Source organism: Strongylocentrotus purpuratus, unplaced genomic scaffold, assembly GCF_000002235.5.
Source record: "Strongylocentrotus purpuratus isolate Spur 01 unplaced genomic scaffold, Spur_5.0 spur5_contig_852, whole genome shotgun sequence".
In the NCBI taxonomy this organism is placed as follows: domain Eukaryota; kingdom Metazoa; phylum Echinodermata; class Echinoidea; order Camarodonta; family Strongylocentrotidae; genus Strongylocentrotus; species Strongylocentrotus purpuratus.
The window spans coordinates 476,877-501,925 of NW_022145560.1; the positions used below are offsets into that span (position 1 = coordinate 476,877).

General features: G+C 33.6%; 1 long non-coding RNA gene across 1 annotated transcript; it reads left to right on the top strand.

The window, feature by feature from the left end:
* Positions 1 to 3,045, top strand: LOC115928200. The gene is made up of 2 exons (XR_004065938.1): positions 1 to 447; positions 1,193 to 3,045. It is a non-coding gene; the product is annotated as an uncharacterized LOC115928200 (long non-coding RNA).
* The last annotated feature ends 22,004 nt before the right edge of the window (positions 3,046 to 25,049 follow it).

The following is a 25,049-nucleotide window of genomic DNA, read 5'->3' on the forward strand; positions in this document are numbered from 1 at the left end:
CGTACATGATAATGCTCAACATGACACACAAAAAGCGCTATTCATCTTCGCGTGTATGTATTCAACGTGTGTGCACGTGTGTTCATGTTAGCTAAAGCCTAAGGAAAACTGGAGTTTAAAATTCAATAGCGGCTGTTCTGTACATGCATTGTTCTAATTAATAACAAGTGTGTGCGGGGTACACGTACATGATAATGCTCAACATGACACACAAAAAGCGCTATCCATCTTCGCGTGTATGTATTCAATGTGTGTGCACGTGTGTTCGCCATCAATCAAATATAAACAAAGCTTCTTTCGTTCAACGTAGACCTACTAATAGTTATAAATCTACCTCGACTTGGTGAACCTCTTCTCGATTAAATAAAAGCACCTTAGACTACTCATTAATTGTTCGATAACAGAAGTTTATTTTCTGCTTCAAACGCCCGCTTGCAGCTGATTTAAGTAAGTAAAATTGTCTTATTACATTACATAACAGATTTCAGATTTCATGCAGCACCTACATAATATATTTATAACTAACTCCAAGGAGCTCTGCTGCCGCAAGCGTCGGCGAAGCTACCTGGGGTTACTGTATAACGTAATCATAAGATCATCAACGTGACAAAAGCGAGAAAAAAAAGATGAGGGTCGGGTGGGCAAAACATCGGGGCAACCCAAATTTTGCCACAAAAATCTAATATGCATCTACATCAGTCTGCAGACTACAATGTATGCATTAAGAAACTGAAAAGGAATAAAAAATTAAATGCCCTTGGCCTTGGTATTTGGTTAACTCTGATTATTAATAGAAACATAACTTCTCATGACTTTAACTTCCGAGTCTAATTCTAACGTTAAAGAAGAAGAGATCTACTTTTATTTTAATTCATCTAATTGATTCCACAATGATTAATCTATTCTAAGTAAACTCGAACTACATTTCCATTAATGTAGTTGGATCTAAGTATGATAATGTAATGTTAACTTTCTACATTTGTACATAAATGAGATTTTGACTAAATCTAGGTTAGATCTAAATGATATGTAATTATTTATTGATCTCTAAATTCTGTATAACAATTTAATACACAACTAAAATACGACAAACAAACTAAATTTGCAATTAAATATGTGAATTACCATGAATTTGTAAAATATTTGACATTATTTAAGCATCAGTACGATTCTTCATTTTTCTTTTAAATAGAATGGCCAAAGTGAACGGGACAAACAACGAAACGATGCAGAATTCGTTCCTACAGATGATAGGCATATGCACGAGACTGAGGCATCGACAATATAATGTACAACAGGGAGTTGGGCAAATGATGAAGGCGGTGAATGAAATGGAAAAACATGTGAAGATCATGGAGGATGAAAACGCAGCAGCAAAGAAAAAAATGGTAGAAAAAAACAGAGAAATGGCAAAACAAAATCATGTGCTAAAGAAAGAGATCAAAGAACTCAAAACCAAATTAGAGAAGAAGCAAACAGACCTGGACCTATCGCAATCGAGTTTATCTGCACTCTGCTGTGGACCAGAGGACGATGATACCAAAGAAAACGATACCAAAGAAGGCGATGATACCAAAGAAGGCGATGATACAAAAGAAGGCGATGATACAAAAGATAGCGATGATACCAAAGAAGGCGATGATACCAAAGAAGGCAGTCAAGATTTGTTTTAGACAAGAAACTCAACATAGATACGATACCTTCAGCTTAAGTTTTATATGTATATTCGTTAAATAATTCAGTACTTACACTTTTTATAAGCATGAAATTATCATAAAACTTGCCTTTTTGCCATACATGTGTTATAGCATTATGTAAATGTGAAATGTTAAAAACTTATTATTTTAAAACTGTATCATAGTATAAGTTAAAGTTTTTATAATTATGTACATGTGCTGTGATTTTTTTTCAGGCAAAATATGTTTTAGATAAAAAGCTACATTTATAAACTTTGATATGGAATATTCACCTTGAGCTTTTTCCTACATTGCATTAAGATATATCAGTACTTGGATATTTTTAAACATGATATTACATAAGACTTGCCATTTTGCCATATTCTGTTAAATATAAATGTGAAATGTAAAAAAATTAAGCACTTTATAAATGTATGATAATATATAAGTTAAAGTTATTATATGATGTACATGTGTTGTGTTTTTTCACCCTTCATATTGTATTATAAAATGTAAATATAACCAATATTTTTATCTTCAAAATATGCAACATAAATGTTTAAAAGGGATATTTATCATGTAGGAAAGATGAGAAAAAATTATTGTGAACTTTCAATTCTTTTCTGATATTTAACTGTTTGTAAATGCATATTTATAAGGGATAACCATGTAAACAGATGCATGTATGTAATTATGTGTCTGCATATGTAAAAAAAATATTATTTTAAAACTGTATCATAGTATAAGATAAAAGTTATTATAATAATGTACATGTGCTGTGATTTTTTCAAGCAAAATATGTTTTAGTTAAAGAACTACATTTATAAACATTGATATGGATTATTCACCTTGAGCTTTTTCCTGCATTGCATTAAGATAAATCAGTACTTGGATATTTTTAAACATGAAATTAAATAAGACTTGCTGTTTTGGCATATTCTGTTAAATATAAATTGAAATGTAAAAAAAATTAAGCACTTTATAACTGTATGATAATATATAAGTTAAAGTTATTATATGATGTACATATGTTGTGTTTTTTCACCCTTCATATTGTATTATAAAATGTAAATATAACCAATATTTTTATCTTCAAAATATTTATCATGTAGGAAAGATGAGAAACAATTATTGTAAACTTTCAAATCTTTTCTGATATTTAACTGTTTGTAAATGCATATTTATAAGGAATTACCATGTAAACAGATGCATGTATGTAATTATTTGTCTGCATATATTTCCAAGTATGGAGAACATCAAAGCGTCTCTTTTAAGTTAATTGCATCATCCATGCAAAATATCTTTTTGATGATAACTTTAATAAATGGATCATGTTATTTTAATAAAGTATATTAAGCCAAATTAAAAATTGTATTCATTTTTTCATTTGGAGCAAGTATACATAAATATGTTGTAATTTCTTACATTATTGATAGACTCTTTGAATATCAATTTCATTTATAATCTACTATCATGTCAGCATTGTGATCCGAGAAATGAGAGAAATTAAGCAAAAGATGGAAAATATGTGAATCATCAATTAATATATTATTTTCAGTGTAGAACTAAATTAACTTAGTAATGTGTTGTGTGAAAAAAGCAAATGTGAGAATGGGAGTGAAATGGAATGGTATTGCTAGATACTAGGAAGAATGGGAAAGCAAAAGTGACAAAATGGATAGGAACAATTGAAAACAATAATCATAAATAACGAAAGTGAAAACGAATTAAATTATAAATTATCTGCAACAAATTTTAATTACAAATATCTGATTTCACTTTTTTCTTCCAATTTTCAATTTTTATTACATGGTACAGATAAAAAAATAAATCAAAAACGTAATTTAACAACACAGAAAAGGTTTATATTTTTACAAGTAAAATATAAATAAAAAGAAAGAAATGGAACAATAAATAAAAAGTAATCATATACAAAAAAGAGAAATAAAAATGAAAATAAAAGTGAAAAAATGTTCCAAAGAAAAAAAAGGGTGTTATTATATAAAATCTAACGTAACCTAAATTAACCTTAATTTTGTTTGTATTTAAATCAATATTATTTTCGAGAGCGCATATATCAATTAACATTTTACAACCTCCCCCCCCCCCCCCCCCCCCCCAACCCCCTATAATCCTGTGGATTTTTCAATGTGAATACCAACAAGTTAAACTTATGGTGTCCTCAAAATGGCAAATAAAGTTGGGTAGGAACTTATGGTTTCCTCTAATTTGCAAATACAGTTCTTGGTGGTTTTAATTTATATATCTATTTACACCCCCCCCCCCCTTAGGTATTCCGCGGGTCCTGCTTCTATTACAGTTATTTACTTTTTTTTAATCAGAAAAAACATTTTAGCAGTGCTTTTCATGTTTTTTTCTTTCAAAAAATCAACAAAAAAAAAAAAATAGAGGCGGCCCCCAAAAAGGAAGCAAACGGGGACACTGTTTTATTTTCTTTAAAAAAAAATCAAAACAAAAAAAAAATCAAAAAAAAAAAATTAAAAAAAATCAAAAACTAAATAAATAGGAGGCAGCCCCCCCAAAAAAGCGGGCGGGAACGCTTAACACGTATATTTTTTTAATGGCCTGAATGGCAAATAAAGTTCTTGGTGGTTTTAATTTAGTCATTCTCTATATATCTATTTACACCCCCGCCCCCCTCTTGATCCCGCGGATTTCCGCGGATCCAGCTAGTATCTTATATTTAAATAGTAGTTAGTATTTTTGGAATGAACACAACACAATTATAATCAGGTGAATCTTTTCTTTTATTTAAATGATATCTGTAAAGCGTTCGATTACACAATTTATGATAAGAAATACTTCATAATATTTTTAAATACTATGAAATTGAAATTAAATGGCAAATTTGACAAACCATAAAACATTATTCGAAATTCTGGTTGAATCGATGGAGTCAGGTCGAAGCGACTGCAGACGTCTATTTCCCAAAGGAGTGGTAAATGTACTGAATTAAAAAGATAAATAAATAAATATGTAGCTAAACAAAGAAATGGCCAAACAAACAAACCAATGAATAGCTAATAAGTTAATAGATAAATGAATGAAATAAACTTATAAATTTGAATATAAATGAAAAACGTTTTACTCATACATTAAATGAATGAATAATAAATAAATAAAAAAATGAATAGGTAATTACTTCAGAAATAATTAATGACTGAATCTAAACAAAATCATTTAAATAAGTAAGACTAAAATTGAATGAAAAAATTCGCAAGACAATAAAGAAAAAGATAAATGAATGAAATCTACATTAAGGAATAGTTGAGTTCTTGTTTAAGACCGCAAATGCCTTTAAAGTTCATATTTATTGCTCTTATTCTTATTTATGACATTTCTAGTGCCTTTTTAGAACCTAAAATTTCTATGAAGGAAATTTTAGACCCCAAAACGGTGTGAATTTTATATTGAATACGATCATACCAATTCAGCTCCACTTAAAAATAAATATATATGCCGATTGATTCATTTAAACTTCCTCAGGTAATGTAAATTTTATCCTTTTTCTCGACGTAACCTTGGGATTTTTTTTTAATTTACGGATTTTGATGTAATATTGAAGGCTCCAAAAGTTACAGGGTTCGTGGAAAAATCCCGGGGACTGTGCTTCATTTTGCTATGCAACAGAAATAACATGCCGTACACGTTGCCACGTAACTAGTACTGTTAAATTTATTATACTTCCCAACCCCGACACCACTTCTGTAATAAGTCAAGCTCTGTGGTCTTCAAACTATTCAAAGACCACGCCAAAATTTATTTTTTAGTATATTGGAATACATCTGACGTGTTAAATAGTTGATTTATCTATATAGATATACTTTATATATAAATAGTAGTTAGTATTTTTGAAATTAATACGACAAAATCATAATTGGTTGAATCTTTCTGTTATTATCAATAAAATCAGGAAAGCTTTTAACGAAAAAATTTATGATAAACACTATATTATAGAATTTTCAAATACAAAGTCATACTATAAAAATGAAATTATATGGCATAGTTTAATTCGACAAACCATACAAATTACTTGAAATTCTAATTGAATCGATGAGATCAGGTCGAACGATTGCAGACGTCTATTTGTGCTATTTCACGAAGGATTGGTAAATGTATTGCATTAAAAAGACGAATAAATAAATATTTAGCTAAACAAAAAATGGCTTATTAACCAAATGTATAAATAGCTATTAAAGGCCCACTGCACTACTTGTACCTACTTGCGCCCTCTATATAACAAACAATGCCTAATCGGTGACCATTGGTCCCCCATGATCCTCTTTTTCTTATGTTAACTGAGAGCTGAGTTGATGAGATAACCACCTGTCCAGTGACCTTGCAGGGCAGTCTAATCCCTCCTGTAAACTACGGCAGATAAGCTTTAAGTTGATAAGTAACACAGGTATCGTCGGCTAGCCCTGCGCTAGCTATCCGCGGACGAATACACGGTGGCACAAACCTCTATCATGAATGCAGAAGGGATTACTGCCGGTGGGGTCGGGGGTTGGGGGGGGGGGGGACATGGGACTGGATAGAACGTTAACGTTAGAAGTCAATGATTGATGAGAGAGTATGAGTGTGATCGTTATGACAACTGTACTGAGCCTGACCTTGGCCCGAGAATAGCATATTTTAATGTAAATCTATCGGAAAATATATATCAAGCATTATTACACAAGATATATGTTCTCAAAAGTGATTTTTATACTTATATATTCAATTGATTGGATTAGTTGAAGATGAGGGTTATTCTTGCCTTTCCAATCTAATGGTTGCATATTGCAGTCAACAGGGGCGGATCCAGCCGGCGGCGATGGTGGGGGCCCAATTCGTGATTTTCAGCGAGCCGACGAATAAGCGGGTGAGGGGGGGGGGGGGGGGGGGGGTAATGAGGACTATATTTTGGCACAACGGGGGAGGGGGGAGGGTTATGACCGTTAATTGATTTTTTTTGTTGTTGCTCAACGGATGGGGGTGTGGGGGAGGAGGGGGATGTTGAGAAAAACATAAAAGTGCTCACCCCCCCCCTCCTGAGCTCAAAAGGAAAAGGTAAAATTGGGTTTACCATCTTTTTTTAAAACTTTGTTTTGTTTTGGCCGGGGGTGGAGGCCCCGTTTATTTTTGTTTTCTTTTTTAAAGTAAAATTTCGGTTACCATCTTTGTTTTCTACTTCTTTTTGTCAGGCGTGGGGGCCCGTGCCCCATGTCCCACCCTGGATCCGCCATTGGCAGTCAAACTCATCCTAATCTCAATACACTTTCAGTGCCCGTGGATATCCACGGGTTTCACTAGTGTATTATATAACCTGTAATAATAATAATAATAATAATAATAATAGGCATTTCTATAGCGCCGTCTATCTAGAAATTTTATTCCGAGGCGTATTAAGCATTACTCCAGCTTCAAGCCTAGCTGCCATTACACCGCTCCAGCATTTCAATGAATTAATTCCTGCCAGGTGCCCATTTACCTCACCTGGGTCGAGTGTGGCAAATGAGATGTATGCCTTGCCAAAGGACATTAGTGCCTTGTCGGGGATCGAACCACGACCTTTGCATTTCGAGTCAAGTGCTTATACCACTCGACTTCGACATTTCTACACTTCCTGCACCCGACACAACATCATCTATAACCCAAATGTTGTGATCTTCAACAATTCAAAGACCACGCCAAAATTGGTCTAATTTAAAATTAGATATGCACTTTATGTAAGAGTGTTGAAGTTAATATAAAGATAAACCTTATATATGAATAGTAGTTAGTATTATAAAATTCACATAACACAATCTTGTTTGAATAAATCTTGTTTTTATAAATAGAATCTGTAAAGTTTCTAATAAAATATATTATGATAAATACTAGATTATTACATTATCAAAAGCTCTGTAATTGAAATTCGACAATCCATACAACTTTAAAAGAAATTCTAGTTGAATCGATATAAGTTAATAACCCAATAAACAAAATCCCGTGAAAATCACGTCAATATCAAGGTATCGACTTGAGGAGAGTTACGTTCTTCAAACACCGGACATTTACGTAAATGTGTTAATACGTTTATTGCACTAGGTCACTTAAAACACACGTACACTAAATCACGCAATTGTCACTGCAATATCACCATTATAATAACGTGATTATCCCTACCTTGGAGACCATGGTTTGGAAACCTAATACTCCCGTGTTTTTTTTTGTTATGAAATTACATCTTCATAAACGAAATTATCGCGTCACAGAAATACGTGAAGCGTTAGTGATAGTTTTAGTCAAAATACCTGCGTGAAATTCACGTGAATATTACGTCGAAAAGGAAATATATTACTGTAACCCGCGTTCAACCCAATAATTACGCAAATGTTACACAATAAATAAACCAAAATAATGACGTTCTCATCCCGTTTCTGAACATCGTGTTTTGGATCTTCCATAATTACGTCCAGGCGCGCCGGAAGCAGTTTGGGATTAGAGGGGGTGGGGGGGGGGGGGGAGTGGTTGCAAACATCCCAGAGGAGAAAGCTAGTTGCAACTGGTCCAGTTGATGAACCAGTTAATGCCAACTGGTAACCCCGGAAATTGAAATGGGCTAAATGATCCAGTTGGTCCAGACCAGTTAGAATTCAACTGGTCTAGCTGAGCCATTAGAACCATTTGGTAAAACTTCCAACCAGCTGAACGACAACAACACTTCAATACTGGTACGTCTATATTTCCAATGTAAAGGCATTGGTAATAAGTAGACTTACATAATTTAATTAAACGAAATTGTTTGATATACTCGTATTTTATTGAAATTATTTTAGTTCTAGTTAATGTTTTCCTTATTCATGTTTAATTAAATGTAATTTATACGAAGTAGCGAAATGTCCTAATAACTGGTAACTTATATTTTGTAGTATTTTCGAAATGAATTGCATATAACTAAATCATCATTAATTAAGAAATATGCTGTAAATTCAGATAAACTGTATAAAAAACATAGATCTGCATGCACCCCATATTCAATATGCAAATTAATTTGTGTCAGCTGATTCAACTGGAAACATGCCAACAGTCAGCCAGCAGCCATCAACTGGTGCAACTGGAAATATGCACACAGGCCGGTTATCAACTGGTGCAATGAAAAGATGCCAACAGTCAGTTATCAACTGGTGAAAATAGAAATATGCCAACAGACACGGGATTATCACCACGGAACTTAAATGGTAATTGTGAAATCATCAAGACACCCAAGAATAACTCATTTTTCACACTTGGAAATCACGGAATACCCAGCTTAGATTAATAATCCGTTTGAGTCACGAGATCATCACCGCGGAACTGCTGGCAACTTTGACTACCATTTACATAGGTGTTTTAAGTCACCTAATAATTACTAATTTTTCACACCTAATTCACAGCTTAGATTAGTAATCAGTTTTAGCTACGTGATCATCACCAATAAAGTTATGGTAACTTTGAAACCATTTAAAAAGGTGTTTTAAGACACCTAATAATTACTAATTTTTCACACCTAAAAGTCACTTATGCCCATAATCCGTTTGAGTCACGAGATATCACCGCGGAACTGCTGGCAACTTTGACTACCATTTAAATAGGTGTTTTAAACACCTAATAATTACTAATTTTTCACACCTAAATATCACGGATACACAGCTTAGATTAGTAATCAGTTTTAGCTACGTGATCATAACCAAGAAAGTTATGGTAACTTTGAAACCATTTGACGAGGTGTGTAAGACACCTCAGAATTACTAATTTAATATAACCAGAGATTCACGGACAGAACAATAAGACGATTAGCCGGTGTACGTAACGTGATTATTACCATCAACCTTGGATAACCTGTGAAACCAATCGATTAAGGTGCTTACAAGACCGAATAATTACTTATTTATCACCACCATCGGTTAACGGACAAAAAACTCGTTGCTTGGTCAAGTGGTTATTTGGTCATAAACACGTGATTTACAGAGGTAAGTGGAATCACGTTACTCCAGTCGCGTGATAAATTGGTGGTCTTTAAGTTAGATGAAAACGTGAACAGGAGTACCTTTTTTTTTAAATGAAAGCACGTGTCGATAACGTTTAAATTTAGTTCAAAGGGCACCATACTTTAAAATCACTTAAAATACACTCCCAAAAGAGGTTACAATTTAGTGTTTTGTTTATTGGGAAATAAATGAATTAAATAAAAAGATAAATTTGAATCGAAATTAAAAAACTTTTTACACATGAGTGAATCTCAAAATATTATTTAATTAAATTGTGATAAGTAAGATAAAAATTGAATAAAACAATTCGGAAGACATATAAATAAAGAAAATGGTAAGTGAGTGAAATATACAATAGAATACCGCAAATGCCTTTATAATGCCTGTGTATTGCCTTTATTCTTATTTATGACATTTCTAGTGCCCTTTTAGAACCTAAAATTGCTGAGGAGGTAATTATAGACAGCAAAACGGTGTGAATTTATATTGAATACGATCATACCGATTCAGCTCCACTTTTAAAAAAATACGGTGACTGTTAATTAACTAAATGATAAAAACACCGGCCGGTGTGACCGCGCTGTTTGTCCTACCAGTTTCGCTTGTCCGTCAAACATAATATACGGGTTTTCTGCTAGCACGCATCGTCCGTGACTCACGCGGATCATAGTCTTTATCAAGAGTTGCGATTGATCCAAATCAGTCGCAAGTTTGCGGCCCCCTACTTTTATGTACATACTTACGATTGATATCAATCGCTAATAACTTTTGATTAATCGCCACTGTTTGTACAACAGGGCCCATAATATCCAATGAGATTATTACAGACACCCCTGCCGATATAGCTTAAAGTTAATCTTGAGTATTGGTATTGGAATCGTATTTTAAGAGAAAATTGCTATAATTTATTCTGGATTGTTTAAAACAGTGAAATAAAAACAAACAGACACGAACTTACTGGGTATCATCTTCGATACATACCACGACTCCCAGTTGCACATAGTGACATGTGTTAAGCACATGGTGTCGGGCCTGCTTACCCGAATATCCTTATCTTTCTATGCTCTTTCCTCAGCTGGCCACTTTACATTTTCTTTCAAAAGAATTGATTGGCATATATGTCATTTATATGTTATCTTGAACATTCGTTGTAAGTTTCGTTGGATTCTGTGAAAATGTATTTTCTTTATTTACCAGAACTTAATTTTACCTTTAACCCGGGAAAAACAACTCAATATGGTTGATAGAAGTCCTCCCAAGTATATGGAAGATTAACGAAGGCTCCATAAGGTACAGGGATCCCATAGACTGTGCTTCATTTGGCTTTGGAAGGGTGCGTTTATCGGGTCTTGCCACTAGATAATATCGGACCCGACTATCGAACCCCACTATACGAATGTGATTTCGGGATGACGCGTTTACCCCCCCCCCCCCCCCCCCCCCCCCCCCCCACTCCGGGGTCGAAATGACCGCATGCGTGTTACCAAGATGTCCGGTGAAGGGGTACTTTTACGCACTAAAGTCCGGCTCATACATACACAAAATTGACTTTACACACCGGACTTAGTGGGTGTTAATAACACTGAGTGGGGGGGGGGGGGCGTTTATCGTCTCTTAACGATTCAAAATAAAGACCATGGCCCGTATTCTGAAGTCAGGTTTAGTTAAACCCAGGTTTAACTTTAAACCCGGGTTTAACTAAGCCAGATTTCAGGTCTAAGTATCATTTCAGTTTCTGAAAGCCAGGTTTAGTTAAACCCAGGTTTAAGTCTAAAACCCAGGTTTAAAGTTAAGCCAAGGTTTAACTACCATGGAGATGTAGTCTGCTTCTACTGCACATGCTCAGTACAGCTCATCCATCTTCAAGGGTAGCTGATATGGCCTTTATAGGCTTTGTTATAGCTGGATTTCGTGCTGCAAATTTAATAATTTCAATTCAAAATATTCGACACAAACAAATCTCTTTCGAAGCAACCATTGAACGTTATGACGTGATTTTTTGTTTTGTTTTACCCTTTGATTTATTGTTAAACTGCTGAAAAAGTCTGAATCGAGGTGGAATTGATCTTTACGAATAATAAATAATACAAAAATCGGGATTCTACAATTTCTGCATGCCCATGCAGATTAGTCAAAACTTCCAGAACAACATAAAAATGCTCTAAATAAGATTTAGATGACTAAAAGAGAAACTAAAAATGATCAAAAATACCTTCTTGATGCAAAATAACTAGTCCAAAGTCAACATTGCTGAAGCTCATTTGTTTGATTTTTAGTTTTTTTTTAGGACAATGGAATCCTTTTTCGAACCCACATGTCGGGTATCATGATCCCCTTCTCGGTCACCGTGCGCGCATATCATCGATCGTGCGCGCATTCATTTGTACAAGTACACACGGTTTAGAAAGTTGCATTGTCCTAACAAAAAACGCTTAAAATTCGACCATATTATATGAGCTTCAATGTTGACTTTGGGCTAGTTATTCTGCATCAAGAAGGTATTTGTGATCATTTCTCTTTCAGTCATTTTAATCTTATTAAGGCCTAGGTCTAGATCTAGATCTAGACCTCTAGTGCATCGTTCGGGGCATCTTAAGGATGTTCTCGATGTTTTGACATCATAATATAAATAGACTAGGCGCGCCTAATCGGTCTAGGTCTAGAGTCTAGACTAGATCTAGGGCAGATTCTACCCAAAACTCTACTATATCTAGGTCTAGAGTTCCGGCTTAATACACTCGTCGGCTCTTAATTATACTAATCCATGATTGTCTTATAAATATAGATTATTCTAATCCAACCTTAGGCCTACAGTTTTATTTTATCTGGCATTTGTTTACATCGTTGGGACGCAATTTGAAAATGTGTATTGCACTCACAGTTTCAAAACTACGTGAGCATAACGTCAAACTAAAGGTATGGGGCTACTATATTTGTTTTCCTCTGCAACAAAGTGATACGTGTTGATTTACTTTGGCAACTTTTTAGTTTCAAGGATTGTCGTACTATACAAATCACACAATCTTATATAAAATATAAAATCTTAAGACTTAGAAAATATTAGGCATAAAGATTCAATAAGCAAATGAAGTATCCAAATTAATGTTCAAACTTGCCGAAGGCATAAAATCGCAAGGCCCACTTTTATCCGCAAGCGATGTGTGTGTCTCTCCAATGTTGGAGTCAATGCAAATCGCTGTTTGTTTGGTATTTTAAAAAAGACAGCGATGACAAACAAATCATCGTCGCCATAATTGTTAAAGGTTTTTTTCTTTCCACAAGAGCTCTCTCCGGTCTCATTATTTGCAATAATTCGTCGTAATGTCTTTTAATGTTGTCTTCTTCTCCTCTGAATATCCAACAAATAGTTAGACCTGACTTAAGCCAGACTTAAACTAGGTGTACCCCAGGTTTAAATATGTGTACAATTTCCACAGAGTTAGACCAGGCTTAAACCTAGGTTTAAGTTAAACCCGACTTCAGAAACGCAAAATTAAACCTAGGTTTAAATCTGAGAGTTAGGCGAGGCTTAGACTAGACTTAAACCTAGGTTTAAAGTTAAACCTGACTTCAGAATACGGGCCCTTGTCTCTGCGCAGCTGCTTTGCGCCGTGTGACCCGGGATGCAGAGAGTTGCTCGGAGGTCAACAAGATCATAGCATAATGGTGTGCACTATGTCGCTGAACCGGAAATTAGCCGGGGAAGGCCCGATTTGTATGTGGGGTTCAAAACAGCTTTGCGTTTATCATGTCTCAGAATCGTGATTCTGGCTGTATGTCACATTCAAAACACACCTTTTTGCGTCTTTAGATATGCCCATATCTAAAGACGTTTAAAAAAAGGCTTTGCGTTTATCACCTTCAACATTTGCCTTAAAGACGTTTGAGAAACCCGATTCTAGGCAATAATTTGGTCAATAAACGCACCCTAAGAGAAATCAAATGCCGTACACGTTACCACGTATCTAATCCTGTAAAATCTATTTAGTAATATACGGTAGGGACTTAGTAGTCTGCAGGCACAGACCCTAATTTGACACTTTATCAACAAATCATTGTGCCTTGAGAGAAGTCTAGCCCAGCTACCTACTGTCAGGAGCAGCTTCAGTACATGGCCTATGGTAGTCTTATAGTGCAGACTCACTTTAACGACTGACCAGGGTTTGTGCTTGCAGACTAGGGACTTAGGGCCACTTAACTAGCTAGTCCTGTAAACTTATGATACTTCCCGCCCAAGATTCCACATCCCCAATAACCCATACTTCGTGATCTTCGTAAATTCAAAGACCTCGCCAAAATTAGGAGATTATATTTCTCCTGAAGTTTGTCAAAATGATGTTTATGTTGATTGACTTGTATTAAAATATCTTATATTAAAATAGTAGTGAGTATTTTTGGAATGAACTTAACACAATTATAATCAGGTGAATCTTTTCTTTTATTTAAATGATATCTGTAAAGCGTTCAATTAAAAAAATCGTAATAAGAAATACTTCATAATATTTTCAAATACTATGAAATTGAAATTAAATGGCAAAGTTAATTCGACAAACCAAACAAATTTACTTGAAATTCTAGTTGAATCGATGGAGTCAGACGGCAAACGTTATTTCCCGAAGGAGTGGTAAATTATTGAATTAAAAAGATAAACAAATAGATATACAGCTTAACCAAACATGGTTATCAAACAAATTCTATTTCCCGACCCCGACACCACATCTTCATTAGCCCAATTTTAGAGATTTTCAAATATACAAATACCACGTCAAAATATACCTTCTATAAAAAAAAAGTAGTTTATATATTTTAATCAACACACAACACAATCATAATTAAGTAAAAAAAAAATTATCGATTAAATCTGTAAAGCTTTTAATTTAAACAAAATCATAATAAAAACTATATTATAACCCTTTCAAATACTATGAAATTGAAATTAAATGGCAAAGTTAATTCGGCAAACGATACAAATTTACTTGAAATTCTAGTTGAATCGATGAGATCGGGTCGATTCGATATAACTAAGTTGATTGTAGTCTGTACTTTGTTCCAATATGTTATAAATTATAATATGTAATAGAGATACTAGTACTACAGAACAAAATATAGAGGGGGGGGGTATAACAATATTAATTCATTCAATATAATTGAGATTACTGTATTTTGTACTCTGTAATTGGTTCCAATATGTTATATATTACGATTTGTATGAATTAATATTATTTATTGAGTGAATACAATAAAGAATATTACAAAACAAAACAAAAAAGACTGCAGACGTCTATTTGTGCTATTTCCCGAAGGATTGGAAAATTTATTGAATTAAGAAGACACCATAATGCTTAACACAGGTCACTATGTGTAAATGGGAGTTGTGGTATATATCGAATAAAGTGCCAAGCAAGTTCGTGTCTGTTTGTTTTTATTTCACTGGTTCAAACAATCCAGAATAAATTATAGCAATTTTCTCTTAAAATAACGATTCCAATTATACCAGAACTCAAGATTAGCTTTAAGCGATGGGCAGGAGTCTCTGCAATAATCCCCTTGGATATAAAGAGTTGCGATTAATCAAAAGTTATTATCGATTGATATCAATCGTAACTTATTCTTAGTCAAAGAATTGCTTCATTTTTTTTTTCAGGTGTACTTATCTATTATGTCACGAGAAGCAATACACTTATTAGCATACTGGAAATGCTTTTGTTCTCTCAATGGAAAATCTATTTGACAGTTCTAGAGGAGAGGGAAAAAAGAAAAAAAAAAGAAACTTTTTTATATGCATGCAAATTCCAAGAGTCTGTAGTTTCTATTGTGAGACTGTTGATTGGGTGAAATGCATCACTCCTTAATAAGAGAAGAAAAGATGTAGCTTCGGAGAGTATTGGAATGTAAATGGATAACTCTTATTCTTAGTCAAATAATTGCTTCATTTTTTTTTTTTCAGGGCTGTTGCCAAGTCAAATTTCCTTATGTTTGAGAAGTATTTAAGCTTCGAACTACATGCGTCTCAAGAATGTCATCTTTTTGTTTAAATTTTTTTATTTTTTTATATGCATGCTAATTCCAAGGTCTGTAGTTATTATTGTGAGACTGTTGGTGAAATGCATCACTCCTTAATAAGAGAAGAAAAGATGTAGCTTCGGAGAGTATTGGAATGTAAATGGATAACTCTTATTCTTAGTCAAATAATTGCTTCATTTTTTTTTCAGGTGTACTTATCTATTATGTCACGAGAAGCAATACACTTATTAGCATACTGGAAATGCTTTTGTTCTCTCAATGGAAAATCTATTTGACAGTTCTAGAGGAGAGGGAAAAAAAAAAAAAAAAAAAAAAAACTTTTTTATATGCATGCAAATTCCAAGAGTCTGTAGTTTCTATTGTGAGACTGTTGATTGGGTGAAATGCATCACTCCTTAATAAGAGAAGAAAAGATGTAGCTTCGGAGAGTATTGGAATGTAAATGGATAACTCTTTTCTTAGTCAAATAATTGCTTCATTTTTTTTTCAGGGTTGTTGCCAAGTCAAATTTCCTTATGTTTGAGAAGTATTTAAGCTTCGAACTACATGCGTCTCAAGAATGTCATCTTTTTGTTTAAAAAAAAAACTTTTTTATATGCATGCAAATTCCAAGGGTCTGTAGTTATTATTGTGAGACTGTTGGTTAGGTGAAATGTATCACTCTTTAATAAGAAAAGAAAAGAAGTAGTTTCGGAGAGCATTGGAATGTAAATGTTGCAAGGAAGCATTTATTTTGTGTATTCTGTAAGTCAGGCTATTATAGCACCTTCAATGTGGAGAGGGTACATAATCCTTTATAGCCTTATTTTCGGGAATGTTACCTTTAAATAGAAATTTTTAGAGTGGGAGGGGTGGGGCGGGGGAGCTGCAATATTGCATGCCTTACATGTATCAGTTTCTTTCCCAGATGACGGGGTTTCGTTCTTGCTTTTCGTGGGGGTCCTTTAAGGTGGGGGATTGGCTCTGGGACTGGGTTAAATTTTCTTGTGTGTGATAGGTTATGGATGTTCTGATTAATTGTAAATTGTTCTCCCTCAACGTGAAAGGGATCAGGGACAGAGATAAAAGGGAACGCATATTTTTCTGGTGTAAAGATAAAGGGGCGGACATTGTTTTCCTACAAGAAACATTTAGTACTAGCGATTGTGAGGACAAGTGGGCTTCAATGTGGGAGGGTTCTACTTATTTTAGTCATGGTTCTAATCACAGTAAAGGAGTTCTCGTTTTGATTGCGCCGAGGATAGATATTGAGATATTGCAAGTCTTAAAAGACAGTGAGGGTAGATATATTTTTATAGACTGTAAGTTTCAAGGTGTTAGGTTGATTTTAGGCAATGTGTATTTTCCAACAAGAAATTTTGAGAGTGATCAATTGCAATTTCTTCGAAAATTACGTAATAATCTGGCTAAGTTAAATAAAGATAACTACCCGGTTATAATAGGTGGTGATTTTAACATGATTAGGGACATTGAATTTGATTATAACGGGAAATCTTCAAACAGGATTTCGAAAAGATTTAATCGAGAATTTGAAAAATTCATGGAAGATTTGCAGCTTTTGGATATTTGGAGATGTAGGCATTCTTTAAAAAGGCAATTTACTTATATGCAAAACAATCCCTTTATGCAAAGTAGACTAGATTACTGGATAATATCAGAATGTCTAGAGGAAATGGTTATGAAGTGCGATATAATTCCATCTGTTGCCCCTGATCATCATTCAATATTTTTACGTTTATTTGACAAAACAGTCAATAAAACGAATGGAAGAAAAGGGTCATATTGGAAATTCAATAATAGTTTATGTGAAAATGAAGATTATGTTAGAGAGTTAAAAAAGAAAATTTGTCAATTAAAAAACGAACTGCAAACTAAAATAAAAGACAAAAGGTTGTTATGGGATTTTTTAAAAATGAAAATTCGGAGCTTTACACAAAAATTTTCAAAAAATTTGGCTGATCAAAGAAGAACAATAAGAACAGATTTAGAAAAAGAAATACAATGTTTAGAACAACAATTGACGGAAAGCACTAATGCAGATACTTTAGAAAAATTGGAAAATACAAAAAAGAAATTAAAGGAAGTTTATAGCTATGTAAATGAAGGAATTAGGATTCGATCACGAGCCTCGTGGTACGAAAGCGGAGAAAGGGATTCGCGTTATTTCAATCAATTAATGCAAAATAACAAAAGAAAGAGTACTATTAAAAAAATTAAAACCTCAGATGGTGCTATTTGCTGCGATGAAAAAAGGATAACTGAAGAAATCCGGAAGTTTTACAGCATGTTGTACAGTAAAGTAGAGTACGAGTGCTCGGATAATTGTTATAATAGTTTCTTTCAAGGTTTACCGAAATTGACTGAAAAATCTCGAGAATACTGTGAAGGATCTATAAGTAATAAAGAATGCCTAGAAATCTTAAAAGAATTAAAACAGAACAAATCACCTGGAAATGACGGTTTTTCTTCAGAATTTTATCGTACCTTTTGGCCGAATATTGGAGATTTAGTTAAAGATGCCTTGAATGAAGCATATAGATTAGGAGAATTAGCATCGTCTCAAAAACAAGCTGTAATTACGTTAATCGCTAAAGATGGGAAAGATCCCTTTTCACTGAAAAATTATAGACCCATTTCCCTTCTTAATGTCGATTATAAAATCTTAACAAAAATTTTGGCTAAGCGAATCAAGAAAGTATTAAATGAGATCATTATGGGAGATCAGGTGGGCTACATGAAAGGGAGGAATATTGGTGAGGCCATTCGCATTATAGATGATATTATTTTTCATACATCCCGTTACAATTTACCTGGTTTTTTGTTAGCTGTAGACTTCGAAAAAGCTTCACATCAATTTCTTCAAAAAGTTCTGTCGTCATTTGGTTTTGGTCCGTCTTTTCAAAAGTGGGTTAAAGTTTTATACATGAACACTCTAAGTTGTGTATTAAATGAAGGAGGGTCCACTGGTTATTTCAAAGTAGAAAGGGGAGTAAGACAGGGAGACCCTCTTTCTCCGTACCTCTTTATCTTGTGTATTGAAGTAATGGCACACAAATTACGAATAGATAAATTGGTGGACGGAATTAATTTTGGAGATAAGGAAACTAAACTAGTACTTTATGCGGATGATATGACAATTTTTGTTCGCAATAAAAAATCAATTAATAGGTTAAAAGTATTATTTGCAGATTTCGAAAAAATTTCTGGACTGAAAATAAACAACGACAAGACTAAAATATTAAGGTTAGGTTCATGTCAACGTTTAGATTGTGATTTTGCTTTTGGCGAAATAGTTGACTTTCTTAAGGTTTTAGGGATTTTCTTTTCCCTCGATGAACACAAGAAAGAAGATCTAAATTATAAAGAAATCTTAAGTAAAATAAAAACACTTTTAAATTTTTGGAAGCAAAGGGATTTAACACTTATGGGTAAGATTCAACTATTGAAAGTGCACATTTATTCTAAAGTTCTTTATCGGGCGTCACTTACTCCTGTTCCAAAATGGGTTTATGATTCACTGGATGAATTAACTTTTGATTTCATATGGAAAGGAAAAACAGATAAAATCAATAGAAACACCATGTTCTTAGACTATAACCAAGGGGGGTTAAAGATGTTAAATTTTTCTGCACAAGTTAAATCGCAGCGAATTATGTGGATTCAAAAACTTCTAAACAAAGATGAAGACATGAAATGGAAACAATATTTTAACTTTGTCACTGAACACGTGGGTGGAGATTTGATATTTTCATGTGACTATATACCAAGTTTATTAAAAGTGACAGCTCCACAATTTTATATGGATTTATTAGAAGATTGGGTGAATACGAGACATATAAGGAGTATAGACATTGGTGATGTGGTAATTTTTAATAATAAACTTATTCGATATAAAGGAAGTTGTATATACGATAAGAGGTTGTATGACAAAGGAATTTACAAATTAAAACATATTCTGGAAAACGATGGTAAACTAAAAAGTGACAAGCATTTTATCGATTTAGGTGTTGAAGTAAATGAAATTGAAAAGATCAAGCACTTTTATGCCTGTTTACCAGTTTGTTGGAAAAATAATTTTAGAAAGGGAGAAGAAAAAAATAATTCTGGAACTGATTTCACTTTGGGGAAGAAAACAACTAATATAGTTTCAGTTCAAACTTATACATAATATATTATATACAAACCATCACCTCTTCCGTTTTGGTCTTGTCTCGACTAACTTATGCTCATTTTGCGAAAAAGATGAAGAAACATATAAACATTTATTCTATACTTGTGAATTTGCACAATCAGTGTGGGAAATGTGCACGAGATTTTTAGACTTTGAAATACATAACTGTAGTTTGGAGGAAATTCTGTATGGGAAAGAGGAGAGAAATAAAGGAAAATATCAATTAATGAATCATGTTTTAATTCTTGTTAAATATCTGATTTATAGAAATAGAGAACTTAAAAAATCACCCTCTTTTAATGAAATAAAGAATAGTATAATAGGGGATAAAGTAGAAGAAAGGAAATTGGCAGCAATGAGGGGAACTCTCACTATTCATTTTTCTAAATGGGAAAACCTGAGTATTAGACAAACAATTGGAACCCAGAGCCAGTCGTCCACCGGTTAAGAGGGGGGGGGGGGGGGGGATGGGGATAAGGGAAAGGTCGGGTAGGGTAGGGTTAACAAAAAGAGAAAACTTTTCTCTCAGGACAACAGTATAAAAAGAAGTATAAGTTGCTACATTGTTAAAACAAAAAAAATTTGGATTATACAACTGCATATGTTTTCTTTGAAAATATGAATTTTTGTTTCAAATATGATGTATAGGAACTAACTATGTAAGTTTCTTTTGAAGCCGTTTGTAAGACAAAAATTTATACTGATTTATAATGTCATCACATTTGCAGTGAGAGTTACATATGATGATTGTAATTTGTACTATGATTATAATTTGTTTCAAGAGAGAAAAGAATAAAAACTGACCTTAAAAAAAAAAAAAAGTAAGTATGTACATAAAACTAGGGGGCTGCAAACTTGCGACTGATTTGGATCAATCGCAACTCTTGATAAACACTATGATCCGCGTGAGTCACGGACGATCCGTGCTAGCAGAAAACCCGTATATTATGTCTGACGGACAAACGAAACTGGTAGGACAAACGGCGCGGTCACACCGGCCGGTGTTATTATTATTTAGTTAATTAACGGTCACCGTATTTTTAAAAAAGTGGAGCTGAATTGGTATGATCGTATTCAATATAAATTCACACCGTTTTGCTGTCTATAATTACCTTCTCAGCAATTTTAGGTTCTAAAAGGGGACTAGAAATGTCTTAAATAAGAATAAGGGCTATACACATGCATTATGAAGCATTTGCGATATTCTTTGGTGTATATTTCATTCATTTTCTTTATTTATATGACATCCGAATTGTTTTATTTAATTTTTATCTTACTTATTTATCACAGTTTAATGAAATAATATTTTGTTGATTCACTAATGTAATTATTTCCTAAAGTCATAACCTATTTATTTTATTCATTTATTTATTATTCATTCATTTAATGTATGAGTAAAAAGTTTTTCATTTCAATTTAAATCTATCTTTTTATGTAATTCATTTATTTATTAACTTATATCGATTCAACTAGAATTTCTAGTATATATTTGTATAGATTGTCAAATTTCAATTACATAGCATTTGATAATGTAGTAATCTTGTATTTAGCATACTATTTTTTATTAAAAATATTACAGATTCTATTAATTAAAACAAGATTCATTTAAACATGATTGTGTTGTGTTAGGTTTAAGATACTAACTACTATTTATATATGTATAAAGGTTTATTTATATGTTAACTTCCATTCGCATGTAGTTTGATTTAATTGCTTTTAATATCAAATCAATTTTTGGCGTGGTCTTTGAATTTGAAGATCACTAAATTAGGGTAATTGATAATGTGGTGTCGGATGCGGGAAGTGTAGGAATGTCGAAGTCGAGTGGTATAAGCACTTCACCCGAAATGCAAAGGTCGTGGTTCGATTCCCGACAAGGCACTAATGTCCTTGGCAAGGCATAAATCTTCATTTGCCACACTTGACCGAGATGAGGTAAATGGGTACCTGGCAGGAATAAATTCCTTGAAATGCTGAAGCGCTGTAATGGCAGCTAGGCTAAAGCCGGGGTAATAATAAAGGCGCCTGGAATAGAATTTCTAGATAGACGGCGCTATAGAAATGCCTATGATTATTATTATTATCACAGGAAATATAATACATGGATATCCACGGGCACTGAAAATGTATTGAGATTAGGATGAGTTTGACTGCCAATGGCGGATCCAGGGTGGGGGCATGGGGGGCACGGGACCCCGACCCTTACAAAAATTGAGTAGAACACAAAGATGGTAACCAAAATTTTAGCTTTAAAAACAAAACGGGGCCCCCACCCCCGGCCAAAAGTTCTTTTAAAAGATGGTTACCACAATTTTATCTTTTCTTTTTTTGCTTACTACCCCCCCCCCCACATCCCTCCTTGAGCAAAAAATAAATAGGGCTCATTAACCCCCGCCCCCCCCCCCCACTCGCTTTTTCGTCGGCTCTCTAAATTTTCTCACGAATTGGGCCCCCACCCTCGCCGTCGGCTGGATCCGCCCCTGTTGACTGCAATATGCAACAATTAGATTGGAAAGGCAAGAATAACCCCCATCTTCAATTAATCCAATCAAAAGAATATATAAGTATATAGATCACTTTTGAGAACATATCTTGTGTAATAATGATAGATTTACATTAAAATATGTTATTCTCGAGCCAAGGTCAGGCTCTTCAATGTATTTATTTTCAATTATTATTTTTTTTTTTTGGCGTGGTGTTTGTATAGTCTATTTGAAGATCTCAAAAATTGGGTTATTGAAGATGTGGTGTCGGGGTCGGGAAATAGAATGTGTTTGATAAGGATTTTTTGTTTTGTTTAGCTGTATATCTATTTGTGTATCTTTTTAATTCAATAAATTTACCAATCCTTCGGGAAATAGCACAAATAGACGTCTGCAGTCGCTTCGACCTGACTCCATCGATTCAACGAGAATTTTGAATAATGTTTTATGGTTTGTCTAATTAACTTTGTCATTTAATTTCAATTTCATAGCATTTGAAAATATTATGCAGTATTCCTCATTATAAATATTTTAATTGAACGCTTTACAGATATCATTAAAATAAAAGAAAAGATTCACCTGTTTATAATTGTGTTGTGTTCATTCCAAAAATACTAACTACTATTTAAAAATAAGATATTTTAATATGGCTTAATCATCATAGGGTGTTTAATGATGAATTTTGTTGTATTTTTAGTCCTAATTTTGGCGTGATCTTTGAATATCTGAAGATCACAACGTATTGGTTGTTGGTGATGTGGAATCTTGGGAGGGAAATATCATAAATTTACAGCATTAGTTAAGTGGCCCAAAGCCCTTTCGGTATATTAGATTGTACAGGATTAGTTACGTGGTAACGTGTATGGCATGTGATTTCTCTTACATAGCAAGTTGAAGCACAGTCCCCATCAGGATTTCTCCACGTTACTTCTGGAGCCTTCGTTACTCGTATTCCGCATCCATGTCTCTTTAATATAATTTTAAGCGAATACTTGGGGGACTTCTATCAATCATATTTCGTTGTTTTTCTCGAGTTAAAGGATAACTTGAGTTCTGGTAAATATAGAATATAAATTTTCACAGAATCCAACGAAACTTACAATGAATGTTCAAGATTATAAATAAATGACATGTGCTAAACAATTATTTTGGTAGAAAATGTAAAGAGGCCAGCTGAGGAAAGAGCATAGAAAGATAAGGAAATCCGGGTAAGCAGGCCCGACACCATGTGCTTAACACAGGTCACTATGTGTAAATGGGAGTTGTGGTATATATCGAATAAAGTGCCAAGCAAGTTCGTGTCTGTTTGTTTTTATTTCACTGGTTCAAACAATCCAGAATAAATCATAGCAATTTTCTCTTAAAATAACGATTCCAATTATACCAGAACTCAAGATTAACTTTAAGCTATATAGGCAGGGGTGTCTGTACTAATCTCATTGGATATTATGGGCCCTGTTGTATAAACAGTTGCGATTAATCAAAAGTTATTAGCGATTGATATCAATCGTAAGTATGTACATAAAAGTAGGGGGCCGCAAACTTGCGACTGATTTGGGTCAATCGCAACTCTTGATGAAGACTATGATCCGCGTGAGTCACGGATGATCCATGCTAGCAGAAAACCCGCATTTTATGTCTGACGGACGAACGAAACTGGTAGGACAAACAGCGCGGTCACACTGGCGGGTGTTATTATTATTTAGTTAATTAACGGTCACCGTATTTTTAAAAAATTGGAGCTGAATTGGTATGATCGTATTCAATATAAATTCACACCGTTTTGCTGTCTATAATTACCTTCTCAGCAATTTTAGGTTCTAAAAGGGGACTAGAAATGTCTTAAATAAGAATAAGGGCTATACACATGCATTATGAAGCATTTGCGATATTCTTTGGTGTATATTTCATTCATTTTCTTTATTTACATGACTTCCGAATTGTTTTATTTAATTTTTATCTTACTTATTTATCACAGTTTAATGAAATAATATTTTTTTGATTCTCTCATGTAATTATTTCCTAAAGTCATAACCTATTTATTTTATTCATTTATTTATTATTCATTCATTTAATGTATGAGTAAAAAGTTTTTCATTTCGATTAAAATCTATCTTTTTATTTAATTCATTTATTTATTAACTTATATCGATTCAACTAGAATTTCTAGTATATACTTGTATAGATTGTCAAATTTCAATTACATAGCATTTGATAATGTAGTAATCTTGTATTTAGCATACTATTTTTTTATTAAAAATATTACAGATTCTATTAATAAAAACAAGATTCGTTTAAACATGATTGTGTTGTGTTAGGTTTAAGATACTAACTACTATTTATATATGTATAAAGGTTTATTTATATGTTAACTTCAACTCGCATGTAGTAAGATTTTTTTTGCTTTTAATATCAAATAAATTTTTGGCGTGGTCTTTGAATTTGAAGATCAAATTGATGATGTGGTGTCGGGTGCGGGAAGTGTAGGAATGTCGAAGTCGAGTGGTTAAAGCACTTGAATTGAAATGCAAAGGTCGTGGTTCGATTCCCGACAAGGCACTAATGTCCTTTGGCAAGGCATAAATCTTTATTTGCCGCACTCGACCGAGGTGATAGTGCGGTATGGTATGTAATCCCGTAGGTTTTTTTAGGCTGTTTTGGCTCCAAAAGGGTCCCAATT